This window comes from Hermetia illucens, chromosome 2, assembly GCF_905115235.1.
Source record: "Hermetia illucens chromosome 2, iHerIll2.2.curated.20191125, whole genome shotgun sequence".
Taxonomy (NCBI): Eukaryota; Metazoa; Arthropoda; class Insecta; order Diptera; family Stratiomyidae; genus Hermetia; species Hermetia illucens.
The window spans coordinates 151,040,756-151,059,989 of NC_051850.1; the positions used below are offsets into that span (position 1 = coordinate 151,040,756).

Sequence of the window (19,234 nt, forward strand, 5' to 3'; positions counted from 1 at the left end):
TCCCCACGTCATCTTTCTTCTAGTGTGGTGACTCTCTCATCAACGTCAGTCGGTTATTTCTCACCCTTTAGGATTCTCTTCGGTGCTTTTGATGGGAAAATTCTAGAAACTGATTACTCTCAAACACTTTTTTCTTGAGACTATTTGTAGCATCCATAATCGACTATTGAACAACTGCACTGCAACTCAGAGAAGTCGGCATCCAGCAACGTGCAGACTCTCCCCTATAAGTTATACTAGAGTCCTGAGTTCCCGAATCATAAGTTTCATTCCCATTTCTTTCCTGATTATTATTTTCAGATTCCTTCCTTCCCTTGTACCACCCCAAAGTCCTCTTGGTCTATATGCCAAAGATGTGGAAAAAGTGTGTAAATTTTGTCTCTCTACTTTGTGGGGTATCATAAATAAATAATTTGGTAAGTACTGTTAACACCAAAAAGAACCTCCGAATCATAGTGGGAATTCTCACTGGTCATTGTCGGCTGAACTACCACCTAGGGAAGCTAGGGATATCTACGGACACTGCCTGCAGGTTTTGTGAGGAGGAGGACGAAACCTCTATACACGTCCTGGGACAGTGTCCGGCACTTGTGCAAAGTAGGTTGATACATCTGGGAGAACACTTAATACCAGATGCAAAGCTGAAATATCTGGAAGTGGGGAACTACTAAAGTTCCTAACGGTTACAGGCCTGCTTGAGATACTATGATCAACAGGTACACTGTAACCAGTAAAAGGGGCACAATAGTTCTTCAAGGACGCGGTGCGACTTTCCCTTAACAGAATAATAATAATAAGTACTGTTAACACATCTTGAAAAGCAACGTTGATGGTTTGACAAGAACGGACGGCTATCAATCACCTTGAGAAACTGTCCAACTGAAAACTTGAAAGTAATCAAGGAAGTGCTTCCGATATCTTCTGGATTAAAATAAATTCAAATTAAGATCGAATGAGAGAACGGGAAACTTTTGCTACCTGAACCACCCAATCTATTTTCTACAATATCTATTTAATTATAAACATTTGCAACTGACATAACTAATAATATCTATAAATTTGTGGTCAGACTCCTACGGCACACATTTTGCTTCCAATCCGAAGGTGTTTCCATTGGCATCCTATCAATTAGCAGAAGTTCTTCAATAATTTCTTTATAAAGGCAACAAGATATGCTCAAACGCCAAGATAGTCGAGGCTTTATTACCATATACTGTAAATGGCTGGCATTGTGTGGGCGCCTAGAACCACCTGAAACAAGATCTCATAAACCTCCAGAACGACCAGCAGAAATCGGACATTCCGAGAAAAGATATTCCTCCTTCATTTTGTCTCTGTGTTTCTGGGGCCAATTACATGCCGAACATCTGTTTTTCGGAAAAGGAGGTCTACTAAAATTACACCTTATTACAAATGAATATGAATTTTAAAATATTGTTCCTGTTCTGCCAGTGATTTATTGGCCAATTAAAAGCGAAATCCTCCCGAGTGGGGCGAATGTCTTCCGAAAAAGCCACTTCACGGAATATTTTACGAGTAGTCGTAAAAGTCAAAATTTTTGAGCTTAGTGGTATCTTAAACATCGACACTGGTCGCACTATTGATGGAATGGAGCCTTACGAGTCAAACGTACTATATTTACCAAACTACTGGATATCAATTCAATATTGAATTCAGGGGAAGCTATATTTAGGCTGGACCCTGATTGCCAAACCGTCAGAAGCCGAGACGCCGTCGTATCTTTCTGTAAACAAATCAGTGCAAAAAGATAGATGAGAATATTCACCAGAAAGTCAGAGGCCGGCATGGCTTGGAGGTAAACTGTGAAACATGTGCAGTATGAGAACATGAGCGAAAGCCAACCTTGCTAATTTCGATGCGCCCACAACTGAAATATATTTTTGCTAATTCTACCGATTTACCTTGTAAATTAGGAAAAAATAAATAAAAGATACGCGGATTTGAAAAGTGTTTGGCATGCGCAAATAAATTATTCTTTAGTTTTAGTCTCTCTGTCATCTGAACGATTGGCGTATTCGTATACTGCAAATCTGGAAGCCAGAGCGGAATGTAGGAGGTTTCCTGTTTAATTTGGCGATCAACTTCATTACTACATCGTGGTAGATGGAAGCTACTAACGAAGGCTGTTAATTAGCACCTGTCGTGTTACTTCCAGGAATATGTATCTTGTAAGCATAGAATCACTTCGACTATATTTAAAAGTTCACTGACTTCAGAAAGTATTCGTTGCAGCGAATTACGGTTCCTTATGTTTATGCTGAAAATTTCGGGACCTCAATATTTTTCTATTTGAAAATGCATAGTTTAGTTTAGCTTACTGGGGGGCCGCAGCTCCGAGCACTCAGGCCATTGTTAGGCCCATTGTACTATCCCTGTAAATCACTTATTCAATGGCTTCCCGCCTATGGCGTTCTTAGGCTTTAGCGAATCTGAGAACATTCTCTAGAGGCAGAGAGTGTTCAGATTCTTCGATGAAGAAAACCTTGCCTAGGTGTCTTCGTTTGAGATTTGAGGAGGCCAGGTAGCTGCATAGAAAATGCAGAGCCGTCTCCTCCTCCTCCTCATATTGGCTGCACATAGCCCAAACCACCGCCCAATTTTTTTCCATATGGTAATTTAAGGAGCAGTGTCTCGTTAAAAGCCTTACTAGGGTTTTCGTGTCCCACTTCTTAAGGAACAACAAAAATGCTGCTGTAGTAACCCTAGGCTCTTTCACAAGGATTTTTGCCGACCGGCAAGAGTCTAAATTTCTCCACTCGGCTGCGTGAATCCTTACAATTTCACCCTTCAGAGTAGACTTGACAGTAGATGGTCGAATTCCAAGAGCTAGTTCTGGCCCCACCATTGTCTCCACTCTAACATGTGAAGGATATAACTGATTAGATTCCATGCTGTTTTGTCGCATCCAAATTGCCACGAATGAGGCAAAATTGACGGCACCTTCGATGTCCATGAATACGCCTCAGGCGTATTCTTTTTCGGACATTGCCTTTTCCATTTTTGCCGTAAGTTCATGGAGTTCTGTTTCCATGCATTTGCCTTTCTGGCAAGCGTGTATATAGTGAAGTGGCCACTTAGGAATATGAGTATCGCTTATGAACCGATCTATTAGTCTTTCTAGTCCTTTTAGTAGAAAAGACGTTAGACTGATCGCTCGGGAGCTTTTTGCGTCTGCATAGGTGGGTTTCCCTGGTTTGGGAATGAATAACACCTTCACATCACGCCAGTTAATTGGAATATAAGCCTGTGCTAGGAATGCACGATATGTATTCCGAATGTGTAGACTCAGGGCATCCATTCCCTCTATTACTAGCGCAGGGATGATACCATCCGGACCTGTAGGCTTCTATCTATGGAACGAGTTAAATGTCTATTTTACCCGCTTCGGTGTTACTACTTTGCATGCCAGATTCCAGTCTCTCGGTTGAGGGTTGTATGCACTTGTTGGCCCCGAGATGGTGCACTTCAAGCAAATGGTTTGCCGTTTCTTCATCGCTTTCTGTTTACCCCCGTTCTTTGAGCAGAATCCGCTTCAGCTTTGAGGTTGCCTCAAAAGCGTGTCCATGATGATCGTTTAGCCGATCTTATGCTCCTCTTTAGAAGCTTCTGTGCCTCTTATAGCGATTCCAGCTAGCATCTGAATCATACTTCACTATTGAGGAGCATCCTTGTCGTTCTCCTCTGTTTTGCCAAAGAAGGGTAAAATACCATAGTGGAACTCGACACCATGGTGATTTATCCTTCTTTGGCATCTTGAGTGGACAGCTTTTTTCGAATGCTTCTCTCATGCTAGTTGTGATCATCTGGGTTGTCTTCTCAATTCCAATAATGGATTTGGTGCGCTTCCCAGGGATCGTGACTTGGGCGCTCAATACTATTTTATACATCAACCCATCTGTCTTCCGCGGATTCCCAAATGGAGTGGGTGGAGGTGGATCCATGCCCATTGCGAAATGAATGCGTCTGCGATCCGAGAGTGTGATATCGTTAGATACTCTCCACTCTCCGACAAGAGCCGCGATGTCAGTAGAGGCCACCGTGATGTCGATGACTTCTTGCCTGACCTTGTTGAAGAAAGTAGGTTCATTACCCAAATTAAGGATCTGCAAATCGGTTCCTACTAGATACTCCAGTGGTCTCGATCCCCTTGCATTGATGTTGGAACTTCCCCAGCATATGTGGTGAACGTTGCCATCACATCCTGACGAATGTTCCACTGGGAACGTCTTCTGCGTCAAATATGCAGAGGACCATAGTATCTCTTTATCTCCCTGTTGACTTTTTATGGTTTAGCCGATATGGTGTCGCCATCAAATACATCGTTAACCAAATTAGCCTGGAAATCGTTTGAGATTACCATGCAGGAACGGGGTCGATTACTGCCATTGGCAAACAACAGGGCAGCATGTTGGAAGTTTAGTCCCATGACTACTCCAGCAACAACCCACGGTCTTTGTATGAGGTATATGAAAATGCATAACTATTAACTCCCTTTTCTCTCACATTTAAAAGTGTAGAAAGTGGTATGGCGTAAGCATTTGAAATACTTTTTCACTTTCCAAATTTTAAATGCAGCCTGCCACTAGCATTCTTCATCAGTAGTTTTGTTAGGTAGATATTTTTTATTTCCTAACCAGTGAAATGAGATATCTCATTTCAAGCAATTCTGCAAGACAACAGGAGCTACGATGAACAGTTCCACAGGAAGGTTGTCAGCACAGTGACTTTGCCTCATGTGGGTGGCCGAGATGATTTCACTTACACTGCGCCTCCCGCAAATTGTTACGACCAAATGTATGACATTTGCCTTCTAGCATCAATAAAGATCCTCAGTTTGCTGCGATCACCTCACCATTTTCATTATGGGCTTCAAGACCTTGATTCCCCGTCATACCTTCGAGGAAGCTGTTACCAGAACTCACTTTGCTGTCACCTTTATGAAGTCTATCTTGGACGCCGTTAAGTTGCTCATAGATAGCCACCTTTTCCTTTGCATCGAAAGTCTTCGTTGGTACATAACGCTGTACTATTTAGATGTTGCACACTCTGAACCAGTATCCCGAACTGACCACCATGACATGACAGCGCGCCTTGTAAATGTAAGTATTAATCTGGCACCGGATACAAGTTTACCTCCCGAAGAACCTGTTGTTGCAGTTTAGGGAGTTCTCCAACCGAAAGATACACGCGAATATTCTGAAGATTTTCCTCTTCATCTTCATCTGAATTGGATGATATGTAGATGAAGAAACATCAATCCTGAACAAACCACCAAGCAATCAATTGGGGATAATCTCATGGTATGAGTAATATCGAGTTTTTGAAATTATAAATTATAACTCTGACTGTCGCATTGATATTACGTCCGTCCACCTAAATTACCACCCACGCAGCATACTTTTTCAGTATACTTCTAAAGTAGTATTTTCGATGTTTATCCTTATTTCTCTCAGCTGTTTTCAACATATATTTCTAATGTACGTTTTCTAGACCCGCTTTTAATTTAGAGTGATTTCCCCTCAACATCCTGTTTATTCAAGCCTGCGCTTCCTAGTGAGTTGAATGGATGATTTTCTCAAATAGAGTGTCCTTGTTTATAATCCTATATATTACTGTATTATCCGCATAACCTTTGACGCCTATCCTGGCATTGGTTAGTTTTTCCAAAAGCTTATCTATTGCGACGCTTTGAATTCGCTATAGTAATGCATCACCCTAAGGATCACCTGGGATTGTGAAAGATTATGGAATTTGTACTTATTTTACTCCTCCGGAAGGCCAGGGTATTCTCAATTCCATTCCAGAAAAAAGCATTCCATATTTGCCTGTGCGATGTGTTATCGAAGGCACCTATTTCTAGTACAGCTTACTTCTCTGGCCTATTTCATGACCTGCCAAAATTTTCTGAAATTATCCCGCTTGTATATGGACTTTTATTCATTGTGCATGTTTTCTTGTACCCTGATCAGTCCCCAGTTTGTTCTGAACCGTTTAAGAACCTTCAGAGATCTGTTCTCAGTCTAGCTGGGTTCATATTTCATCAAATTCTTTGATGAGGTAACAGTTGTAACCAGGAACGGAGCCCCACTTGCGATCTATGATGAAACCTAAAAGCTTGGAACTTGGATAGCTTCGAGAATTGCAATTAGAAACTCTGAAAGGCACATATATTTTTAAAATTGATTTCTAGGATGTTGCAGGCAGTCGGTTTTTTGTAAGTGGTATTCCAAATTACGTCTCATGACAGAAGACCCTAGATCTACTTCAAGTGTATCCAGCGTTCTTGACACAGCAGTATTCCAATTTCTTTCTTGGAAATTTCCCCCGCCATAACTGTAGACTCAACAACCAGAGGTTTGATCTGGTAGGACAGGAATAAAGAGAGTTCTCTGAAAAGAAAATTTCCGATTCGGTTGTTCGCTGCTGAACCTCCTTGATGGAGATTCTATCTGACTGAGTTTGGCACAACCAATTGCGGGATAGAGCTTTTTGAATTTTTCGCGGTGTTGCCTTTCCTTCCAACGGGAAATGCTTACCAAAAAGTTGGAAATTTTTATTTACTGTCTACCTTGTTATTTCCTCAACTCCGGCTCAGGGCTCTCATTTCGGAAGATCATGAAGCTTACCCGCTCCCCCATTTCTTTCGTTGCTACTTTCGGAAGATAGACGGCCATCATGTTTATCCGTGGCATATTTCTAATAACAAATATCAATTGGATCGCTAGGAAATAAGGGACTATGATCTTCAACCATAAATACATAGGTTGCGGTGGGCGGGTCATCTAATCCGCTTGGCAATATCTATGGTAAGAAAAGAAAACGGAGCAGACCCTGTCTGGGATGAAGCGATGGTGTACGTGAGGACGCCAGACAGCTTTTAGGTATTCGAGCTGAAGTGCAGTTTAATTGTCTAAGAAGTGAACAGGAAAAACTTTTGTCACTAAAGTGTTGAATCGTGCCTCGTTCCGGACTCGTTCCATACTACTCTCACTCTTGCTACCAGAGGCTTCCTTCCTTGGCTAGGGAGGGTACCATTTGGCTTTTGCACCATCAAAACCTGTTTTCTTCCTAACGTCTCAGAGACGAGCTGTTTGGTAGTCTTTGTCCTCGGATCGATCTAATTCGTCAGTTGGGGTCTTCGGGAAAGGGCAATGTTGGGCTCGATGCCGCCCCTTGTATAAGGCTTAAGAACGGTCATGTTTTACAGCTCTTACTATGTACCTTATGATTCGGTCAGGTATCAGTGAGGTGGTATTCGAATACAGGCTGACCCCCTGATTGCTGACTATCCATTGGGGGCGATTCGCATTCGCGGAGATCCCCCCGAATGTGAACTTTTCTAATGGGCTAGGAATAGAACTTTTTATATAAAAGAGCGATTAATAGGAACCCGCACATGATAATTTTCAGCGACCGGCCCGGTTTTTCGGCACATTTCCTGTTTGTATGGATTAGCGACTGGGTAATTCTCGCTAACTGCAAATCGAGTGCCGACCATTGATTCATTCCTTTGGATAACATACGTCTACCGTGAATCTCCTCAGGGTGGCTTTCTTTTTCACATTTCTGGATTTTTTTTGGCCTGTTTTGGTTGCTGGCGCATTTACTCTTGGGAACGTCCTCCTTAAACTTACATTCCTTGCCTTGCTGGTTTGACACCTTCTCCATTTTATTGAGGAAGTTGAATTCAGTTTTTATGAGATTTACTCAGTTTCAGCGTAAAGTCCTTATTCTGTGAGCGATTCCTACTTGCGCTCGTTGGATGAGATTCGAGACTTTTGTTTGGAACCACTAGTTACCGAACTTGTCAAAGAATGCCAATATACGTAGAAGGTATCTTTTTGGATTCACTATTATTTTCAGATTAGTTTTGCCTTTTTTTTGAATCTTTGAAGTCACCTTTTATTACAGGTTTTCGCAGAAAGGTCAACCAATCGGCTACGATTATGATTGGTTTTCACCTTGTTTGTTCTCTGTGGGGAGGCGAGTTTCTTCTTCTCAGTAGTTGGCTAGCAGTCGAAGAACTATCCCATCCACTTTTCCGAGTTCTTTGTCCTTCATATTTTGGTTGGGTTGGGTTTCGCGGGTGATGATATCACTTGTCGCTTGAGAGACTTTCTCCACCCATTGCTTTAATATTACGCGACCTAACATTTATTACCAAAGAACGGATATCTTAGGGGTGTTTCACCTTACCTTAGGATTATATATCAGAGAACAGGTGAATAGCACCAAACAGAACCCCCCGTAACGCCGCTTCCTGAGCTCTTCCCCAACTCCACCTGTGCCAGATCATCTGGTCATCTATGATCCATACATTTCCAGCTCTGACCATGTAATTAATTCTAAAGTCATTTTTATTTCTTTTTATTTTGACTATCAGCATGTTAAGAGGCTTAATTAAAAAACAACACGCTCGTAGGATGGAATTCATTCACTTTATTATAGGAGCACAATCCGCTCCAGTGTTAGATGTGCTGAGATACCGCCAAACCGGTTCCTCCTCGTACTCCTCGAATTACAATCATAGATGATGGCTGGCACGCCGCCTGTCTGCAGAGCTGACTTTTAAGCTAATGAAGCTGTCAGATCTGAAATTAAGCTTAATCTGAAGATATATTAAATGATTTTAAGAAAAGCTAAAGTACTTTCCGTCGTTTTTTTTCATGCTTTGTAAACTCTTCTCCGGAACACACTGGAATGAAGAAATAAAATTGGAAAAAAAACGCGGATGAGAATGAACTGGGTGCTTGCCTCGTTGACACCTCGAAATTACCCCAACTATCTTAAGATAAAGCTTTTTTGATGTATATAGATTAAGATCAAACCGCGGCATGAGGTCGCATTCAAGATAATTAATTATTTAATTAATTTAACGGACATGTTGAAAATTTAATTATTTCTTCGATGAAGTTAGTTATTCATGTCTACGGCGCAATGAAAAACTTTAGACATTTTAGATCGGTGGGAAATATTTTTTATTGTAATAAATTACAAATGTAGGTTTTTGTTACCTTGTGTTCTGTTTGGGGTCCAGATGTTTCTCATGTTTAATTGGTGATAATTTTGGTATAATTTGATCTGATAAATATTCATTGGTTAATTGATATTGTGTGCGGAAGATGTATCTTTTCAAATTAAGATATTTTATCTACTTCCTTGATTCCAAACCGGGTGTACTCAAAATAGCATTTGGCAAATATCAAGGAATTTTACATCTTACTTAATTGGAAAATATGACAACGATTTCGTCATCTTCTTAGTTATCATGATCTCGGCAGATGCATTATTCTACCAATTATTGGTGCTAACTACTATAGAATTATTTTGTAGTCAGTGGTTCATCAACTTATGGTAAAGTTTAGGGACAGGGAATCAATGTGCAATGACTGCCAACGAGGCATTACTTCCCCTACGTTAAAAAGGGAAAAAAGGGCATCACGTTTCTGAGCACGATATATATTCGCTATTCTTCACTATCTACATTGGCCCTCATCAAGAGGCTTTAGTCCAGGGAAATCGGCAACAGATTAGTTTTTCTGTTACCTTATCTTCTTACTCCACTCTGCTCTTTCAACATCCATCTTCCTGGAGATTTTTTTAGGAGTCTCGGTACACTTTCAACTCTTGCTTGCGCGAAAATCACTTGTGCCGTAGTATATTCTCGATAGCAAATGTCGAAGATTTGTCTCCGTAACTTCGTAGAAATTCGAAGGAATCACGGTTCTGAGCGATTCCGCCATATCCTCCGTCAAATAAGCCACCAGTAGTAGACCTGGCATTGCCATTTTCTTGTTTACTACTCACCTTTTCTTTCCCTCTATTGGCCTCTATTAAAGTATCAAGCCTTCTCTGAGATAAATCGGAAACTATTTAGCTTCTGCATCACTGAAACCCATTTTTTTCCTACCATCTGTTATACCAACATCGCGTTATTCATCTGTTATGGTTTTAGCCAGGCTATATTTGTTTTTGACAACTCTGCAGCCTACTTAGTAACCCTAGCCCAATCTGCGAGGACAGGTAAAACAACCAGGGTCACTCTCTATATCTTCCACCATCATGAACGGTCTAAGATAAGATGATGCTCTACCAAGCATATTTCCTAACTTGGCCTTCGAAAAAAGTGATCCATGATGCTGATATAACTACCAGAGACATTGCCCTCTTCAAGTCCACCCAGCTGCTGGTTTGTGCTGGCGATATTAACAAAATGGGAATAACAAACCGGAATATGAGCGGCATGTGTTCTACATGGTAATGATTGTGCCAGTCTGCACGTATTCCTCGGAGATATGGGTTATTAGCAAGAAAAATTGAAAAATTGAGCGATGCCATAGGCCAAAATGTTAGGAATATAGATACGATGTTTGGAGTTCCTAGGCCTAGGTCGGACTCTGGTTGTACTGAATGATACTGGAAAGTTTGGCTCAAATGTTATTATTATTAACAAAATTATACATAGGTATACGGATATACGGTTATCGCAAATCCCTATATGAAATATATCAGCCACAGTTTCGTGCGATGGTTTTCGGTTGCTGACAAAGAGCCTTAACTCCCTCGACGATTTTTCGAGAAGCTTGCCCTCTTCCTCTACTGTTAAGTGCCACGCAGTTGCAGAGCAACCTACTGTGGGTTCCATGGCATGACATAATCCGCTTTCCCATCAACACTTTATTAGCTATTTTCTGAGACCGTACCAGGTACGACGAAGCATGAGTTGATGGAAGCTTGGTATTTTCGAATAGCAGTCGCGTTCACTTTTCATGTGCATGTTTGAAATGAGTGTTTAATAGTAGCATATTCAGATTTGGGACAAACCAGCGAAGGTGATCCGCACATTACCCATATGTCGAGCGACATCAGTTTCGGTACCGCCGTTCGCACAAACAACGCTACCTTTATAGAAAAATTGTTCAATGTCCTCGATGTTTTGTTCTTCTATGCAAAGTGGAAGAGTAGGATAATCGGTCAGACCTCGAACCTTGGCTTTGTTAGTGTTTACCTTTCCGACTTGTTTGCTTCCTTCTCCAAATCCATAGCTATTTGGGGAAGGTCCATGACCCAGTGAAAGTCGCGGTATTTAATGAAAAGTTACACTGTCCATTGAACCTCTCCACGCACGATAATGTAAAGAAATTTTGTTGATAACAAGATGCATCTTTGGCGAATTTCGTTTGGGTTTCAAATTCCTCCAAAATTTTACGTCATCTACTACAACACGCAACATTTTGGGTCATCATATGTCGCTTTGATAATAGCCATTAGCTTCTCTGTTTCAAAAAAAAAAATGAAGAGGATGTGGAACACTCATGACATGTGACTTTAACTATTTTAACGATCATCCCCGTCTTTCGCTCACTAGGAAAGCTTTGAGATTCCCTACATTTGCGAATGAGTGGAAGCAACAGCCCTGCAGAAGCTGCAGTACTGGCACGAAAAAGTTTTACAGGGAGTCTCTCCTGAGTTGTACTTGTACTCATAGAAAGCATCCTTTCATTCTGTATCAGCAGCAATCCGACACCATTTCGCATGTACCATAGCAGAGTGCCACAAGGTGAGGAAAAAGGTTTCTATCAGAAATGGGATCTTTCCGGAGAAGAGTGCTTCTTGCATTAGCCGGTAGGAAAATTCTATCATCGGATTCACATCTACTAACATTAAACTTTTCGAAATACAAATTGAAAATTGTTACAAGAGGGAGAGGAATATTCTCCCGAATCTTCTATTTTCCTTCATTAAGGCTCAGAGTGCCCAGCCCATACCAGCGAAACTTACGCTCAAGGGAGAAAAGAAACCAGTCATAAACAGTTTTCGATAACCGAAGGTCGTAGCCCTCATTACAATTTCTATCCTACTTCTGTAACAAGACAGCTTCGCGCAGGGGCGGTAATCTCCTACTAGTTTGGCAATTACTCTCGCACGTCGCGACAATGATTGCCATACCAATAAGCGTAGGCATAATAATCGCAAGGATTCCATAACCTTTTAACCGAATATGGCCGCTCTAATTACTTAACAGTATTTGTGAAAGGGGACCTTTGACTTCCCTCTATATTCACTATCTTCCTCTACCCGAGTTGGAGCTGACAATTCAAAATTCCCCAAGATAATTTCAAAATATACCCCATTTTTAGCACCATAACTTTTTAAAGGGGATGACCGCCGAAATTTTTCGTCCCGACGTGAGAAAGAAGACCTCTTGCCTCTCCCTTTGTATCCGCCTTTACCCTACGAAGATAGAATTAAAAATTAAAGCTTACCATTTTAAAATGAAAATAACCCCACTTTGGGGTGCCATCATTTTTCAAAGAGAAATGGACCTCACAAATCTACAACGAAGTCACAAAGAGAGACTTCTACCATTTTCCTGGATATTGTCCTCCCCCAGACGCAGAGAGGTTAAAAAATCAAGCATAATAATATCAAAAAACACCCGCTTTAAGAGGTCATAACTTTGGAAAGAGGTTACCGCCACGAATTTTACCGGGGTAGAAGAATAAAGAAATTTCTCACTCACTCCGGGGTTCTCCTCATCTTTTTATTATAATATTGTTCATACCCTCTTTATCTTTTCCTTTTAAGTGGGGTAGGGTTGGCAAATCAAAGTTTATCGCAATAATGTGGCGGAGCGAGCAGCTTGCATGTCGAACGCACCCAACTGACTTCGAATTCATTCAGTGTTTGCTGCGATGCTTTTCCTTTTGTTTCGTTTATTTGGATGATGTTCTGGTCGCGTCATCGACTGAGCTCGAGGATTAAGAAAACCTCAAGTGTATTTTCAACGTCTCCTCGGGGCCCGCCTAGTGAGTGTCATTGAAAACACAAATTGCATCGCGGATGAGATTCCTCGACCACCTGATTACCCCTGAAGGCATCCAATCCCAGCTAGCTAAAGTGTAAGCTATTTCGAGCTTCTTGTTTCCGAAAACAATTGAGGATCTGAGAAGGTTCTTGGACATGTTAAACTTCTAAACTTCCGCCTATTATCAATAGAACCTTAACGCTTACCTTTTTGGGCCGAAGACCAAGGACCCTCGCCTGATTGTGAGGAGGATGTCCAGGCCTACAAAGAAAGCGTCCCCTCGCCAACTTCGCCACTTCAGTTTTACCAGCCACTTCTGACATTCAACAGGTGTCTGGAAAAGTTAACGTAGTTGCTGACACTTTGTCAAGTGTTGCAGAGGCCAATATCATCAACATAGGATCGCGATGATCAAACGACTATCCTGAGCGACCGAAGACGATCTAGAGGGAAGAGCTATCCCCAAAACCTAAAAAGTTGGCGAAATTGACCATGAAGGTACGCCCGTCCCAGGTTGCGCGCCGTTTGTAATGGCTAAAATGGGAATGCGATGGTCAAACGACCATCTTGAGTGGCGGAATACGAACTAGAGCGAAGGTAGCCTGTTCCGGTTCACCACTTTGTTTTGTTGTGTCGGATGGAGGATCAATAGATTCTCAACATAGTTCCTGGTTAGGCTCCACCCTCCCAGTTTTAGGTTTCACGGCTTTTCTCCCCCGGAAGCAAGTATTCCTAAACCTCAATTTCCTTACCCACCTTGTATGGTAGAGTTTCCTGTCCTATACTTGGTAGAATATCACCAGAACTAGTCGTTTATTATGTTGACTGGCCGTCTCGTAGGTCATTGCCTCCCAGAAAGCTTTGAATATACGGACCCTCTGCTGAAAGGTATTGCCGTCCAAGCTTCTGAGAAGTGTCCTTCCCTACCTTTATGTGGAACGGCTTTCTCTTCGTTTCAGGAATTGAAAAATTTAATATTCTTTCTTCTTTGTCGGGATACCCTCCAGAATAATAGCCTGACGATGTCGAGGAAGGGAGGGAACCTCAGAAGCTGCTCAAGAAGCTCTCAATAAAAATCGAATTCCCATGTTTGTGTGTGTAGTTATTTTTAGGATCCGGTGCTGATCCACGCACCGGTATAGACCCGTGAATTTTGTAGAATGAGACGTGAGGGATCGAAGCGCTCAAGGAACTCCCACACATCCCCGAGCCTGGCTAGCACAGAGGCGTGCAAGCACGTGTCGATGAAGGACACCGCTGGAGCTTCAGTATTTGCGTGCGGACCTTCACGGCCAATTTCGCCAATTTTTTTGGTTCTTGGGATAGCTCTTCTCTCTAGGTCATCTTCGACCACTCAAGATGGTCGTTTGACCATCACAATTCCGGAACAAGGATATTAATTTTTGGGCCAGACAGTTCATCGCATGCCAGAAGGGCAAGAATACGAAACATGTGAGGAAAGAAGTAGGCGTATTCCCTCAGTTCATCCCGCTTTATTTGGCCCTTGGCGAAACTCACATGGTTTTAGGTATTGCCTCACAATCATCGGTAGGTTCACGCGGTGGCCTGAGGCGATACTTCTGAAGGAGATTTTGGAAAATTTTGGGCCGACGCGCTCAGTCCCGAGTGGATTTCACACTTTAGTGTGCCAGCAATTATAATCACCGACCAATAAATGCAGTTTGCGTCTCCCCTCTTCTCAGAATCCACACTCCTCGTTTCAAACGATCCCCAGTCCAAAGCGATGGTTGAAAGGTGGTACAGGACGCTGAAGGCAGTACAGTGGCCCTAGACGACCTTTCTTGGACGCGAGCCGTGCCACTTTTTCTACTTGGTCTCTAGATAGTTAATTTCGAGGAATTTGCTGCGAGACCCGTGCATTTGGTATACGGGGAGAACCTGAGACTTTTCAGCGAGCCTCTACTCAACATTAGTTTGGAAGTTAACACCACCGGTTTATTGCGTCTACTCAAGGACCCAGTGCCGGAGCTAAACCCGCCACCACCAAAAAACGTGGCTGGCGTGCCCAGATATCTCGACTCCTGCGCATGTTCTAATTAAAATAGGTGCTTCCCATAGGACGATGCACGCACAGAGATCCTCGATTGAGGGCCATACCATTACAGTCTCAAGGTTGGAGGTTTCGAAGATAGAAAGTCAGGCAAGTTAGGAAGCGAGGAAAAGTAAGTCGGAAAAAAGTCAAAGTGAAGATTATTGTGTTTCTTGGTAATAGTAATTTGTAGTAAAGTTTAAGCTTTATAAACGGCATTAATGTTGTGACAATGATATGAAAATACTCCCCCTTTGAAGAAAAAGGGTTTGCGGGAAAGGATCTCCTGCTTCTCCTTTCCTACCTCATTTTCTGCCTGCGAGTGTTGGGTTCAAAATTAATCCTGACTATACCTTTTCAAGCCCGCGACAATTTTTCAACGAAGTTGGTGAAGGGTGGGGGGATTCTGCCCTTCCCCGTAGTCTCCCCACCATTACTCTGTAACCTAGTAGGGTTAAAAATCTAAACCGCCACGATGATATAAAAAAAATACTTTGCTATAACTTTTGAATTAGGAGGACCGTCACGAGTTTTTATCGGGATTAAAGAAGAAATAGTCCCCTTCAACCCCTCTCCCTCCTTTAAAATCCTCACCTCCTGGGATGGGGCAGAACATTCAACTTTCACCGAAATGTTTTTTCTTTTTAGATATGCATGCGCATACATATCCGTACTTCTAAAATATTAAATGAATTCAAAATCTAGACATGTTTCCTAGTTCAGGACGTTGAAGCACTGTTACAAAAACGCTCGTCATTAAAAAATGATTCATGATTCTTTTGAAACCCATTTATTCTCAATTAGAATTGAAGAAATATTGAATCATGGGGTCATCAATTCCGGGACGCTACAACCCATTTAATTCTAAGTCACTCAAAACAGTAATTATCCACGGCATCATATGTTAGACACTGACAAAAAGTATTCCAAGAAGGCTGATTACGTCTTATGATTGAGCAAACTAAGTCTGCCAGAAATACTTCCTAGAATATTTTTAATCACAAGTTCATAGGAAGCTTCAGTGAAAGCAACGTTGGAGTATCTAAAATCCAAGATTCTCTTTCTCAATAAATTTGCTTGGATAGTAAAGAATCCTCGAAGTTGCTCCAAGCGAAAGGTCAAGCCATGTGTGAATGTATAGCCATATGGGTATATGGCTGCGGATAAGACCCATAAATTCTGAAAAGCCTTCATTATAAACGCATTTGTGTACGTTCTTAACTCAACGCGCCTATCATGTTTCTTACCAAGAAATTGAAGAAAGCAAAAAAGAAATTTTCTAAAAAGATCTTCCAAATGGACCCAATACCCGTCAACGTGTACTTGTTCAAACATATGATGACCATATAAGTCGCCGTGTCCATAAATCAGAAATGCATGGTCACGGAGAGGAAAATTTTGATTGACATGCCCTGAAGAGTGGACGCTGTTGCAGTCCGGTCCAGCTGTATCGGACTGGACTTTTGCAGTCAGCCCGGCGACAACCAACGCCTGAACAAAGTATGGGCTGAGTAAGCGCTGCATGACACCTGAAAGGTAAGATCTCTTAAATGGAAGAATAGTGTAGGCATTTATGGACTATGAATGGAACTCGTACTACGGGTCGGACCGTTGACGGTCCAGCCAGTCATCAGTGAGTAAAATAGCGTAGGGACCAGAATGGCGGGACGGATGTCGTCGCTTACCGCGGGCTACCCAAGATTGCGGAGGTGACGAATAGGGTTGTCGGTGGTAGGCTATCGCAGTGCTTTGAAAAGTTGCAGACAGGTGCAAAATTGATGCTACGGGGAGGCTACTGTCCCTCTACTTCAAAGTCTTTAAATTTGGGCCGACACGTCTGAACCCACTGGCCAGCATTAATGTGCATGCATCGATCTTTCTTAGTCTTTTTAACTAGTTCTCCGCAAATATCTGTTCCTTAGTATGCATGCAAGTCTACACTCAATGTAACACCGCCAAGGCTGAACTGGTCATAGGCGACCACTCCACCTTTGTAACTGAAAACCTAACACAGGAAATCGGAAAAATTATGCAATTATTCATTGACTAAGTGTCCAAAGGTGTTTTCCGCTTGACTGGTGCATTAGGATTGAACTAGAGTAAATAACAGGTGCCAGAATTTGAGGTCATACCCTCAACCGAGCTGTCACCCAATTATAGACAAATCACTGAAGCGACAGATACAAAGTTCGAAAGATACTTTGTCTGACTGAGTGCTCAAAGGTGAGATAACACACGTAGACGGCAGGGAAGGTGTTAAGTGGTTGCTTCCATTGTTCGATACCACGGTGCATCGCCGTCATAACATGCTGCTGCGTTCTGCAGCCTGCACTCACTCGCTATCAGTAGGCGCATTAAGTTCTTAAGTGGTAAGTGGACAGGTAAACAGTCGCCCACTGCCTCTCGCAGCGGATTTAGAACGTGTTTGGTGACAGTTTATCACTCGGCGGTTTGACCATATTTTAAGTAATTGACCATTTCACGGGGCGAGTTTCGATCTACGGATGCAGGCGATCGGATAAGCCAACGTGCACGTGACAATTAGCGAACAAGTGTGTTTGTTTTATTGATTTTTATCTGCAATTACGATACGTACAAGGTAGCCTGTGTTTCGGGTCGGATTGTATGTAAATTATATGTTTGAGAATGTGATAATTTGCTAATAGATAGTTTGCGTCTGTGGTAATTGGTGATTGGTACTCTCATGCTAATTAATCCAACGGGTAAGTGTCCTGCTTTAAGATACTTGTTTTTGTTTGTTGATTCCAAGGTATGAGCAAAGTTCTAGCAGAAGTAGCGAAGTATGTTAAGGGGTGTGAAAAGGAGGCTGATGGAGCTGCAATAAGTAGCTCTGCTCATCAGCGGAATTTATCCCTTCTTGCGGAATATGAGGGATATACGTTACATATGAGTCTAGACCTATACGGGCTATCTTTGGCTATCTTTGTTTACAAGGTAAAGAGTCGACATGTGTATAGGGACAATGGGAAGTGTGCCTCTAATAACCCTAAAAAAGTGCCATTTCCTATTATCACGTCTGCCGAGAAACTATTTTTAGTGCACAAATCTGGGCTGGGTGGTCAAAGGGTAGTATAGGTCCCGGGGCGAAACGTGGATTGGTACCCACGATGGAGCATAAAACCTGGGAAATGCCTGCTGAACCAACACCAACAGCTCTACTACCAAACCCTATCTCCACCTCCACGTGGTGACCGCTGGGAGCTCTTTCTTGACGAAAAGCTGCAGATGGAGAAGGATGAAGGCGAGTCTCCCGCGCCTAAAAACGGGACAAATTGTACCAACGGGTCCTCCAGGTTGGGGGTTGGGTAGGGCTGACAACCCTACACGGAAAACAACCTGTTACGAAGCCACAACAGGAGCCTCGGATAGGACGGATATTAAAACGACGGACCCGGCAACGACAAAGGAACAACGATTTGCGCATTTTCTCATGGAACGTGCGCTTCCTGTACAGAGATGAAGCTGATAAGCAGCTAGCCGATACCCTGTCCCAATATAGGGCTGATGTAACAGCGTTGCAAGAGATGCGATGGACAGGGACCGGTTTCCTGGAGAAGAGCCACTACACCATATATTATAGCGGCCATCCAGTGAACCATGTGCTCGGAGTAGGTTTCTTAGTCAGCCAAAAAATGAAACCTGCTGTTATCGGCTTTGAAAGTATAAGCGAACGGCTATGCACTCTGCGCTTGCGAGGCAAGTTTAGAAATATAAGCCTCATAAACGTTCACGCCCCTACAGAGGAGACTGCAGAGTCGGAGAAGGATACCTTCTACGAGGCAGTAGAAAGAACCCTAGAAGCCTGTCCCAGATATGATATCAAAATCATACTTGGGGATTTTAACAGCCAAGTAGGGAAGGAGCCCGTATTCAGGCGATACGTTGGCTCCCATAGCTTACACGAAAAAACAAATGATAACGGACTGCGGACTATTCAATTAGCAGGGTCACACGAAATGGTTGTTGGAAGTACCTGGTTTGCGCGGAAAGCAGTCCACAAACATACGTGGGCCTCTCCAGACGGGAACACTTTCAACCAAATTGACCACGTGTTGATCGAACGCCGCCACCTCTCAGCCTTGATGAATGTCAGAACATATAGGGGGGCCAATATAGACTCGGATCACTATCTCGTTGGCATGGTGCTCCGAGCTCGAATAACAATACCACCTAGAATCCCCTCTGACAATCAGGTGAGAGTGAACACTGAAGCCATCCACAACACAACCCTCCGCGACACCTATAAGAGGGAAATGGATGCCGTAATAACCGCAGTCAATAGAGGACCTGGAGATGAAGCATCAACTAATGATCTTCACAACCACCTGAAGAAC

The 19,234-nt window shown here is 42.6% G+C and overlaps 1 protein-coding gene across 4 annotated transcripts in view; it reads left to right on the plus strand.

Moving 5' to 3' along the window:
- LOC119649189 overlaps positions 1-19,234 on the plus strand; it is a 102,375-nt gene that overhangs the window by 9,055 nt on the left and 74,086 nt on the right. Inside the window, exon 1 of one of the 4 annotated variants that reach the window (XM_038051219.1) lies at positions 17,252-17,602. The exons of the other annotated variants lie outside the window; for them this stretch is intronic. The gene's annotated coding sequence lies outside the window, so the exon portion shown is untranslated. Of the gene's footprint in view, positions 1-17,251; positions 17,603-19,234 lie in introns of those variants that run through there. 4 annotated transcript variants of the gene reach the window in all.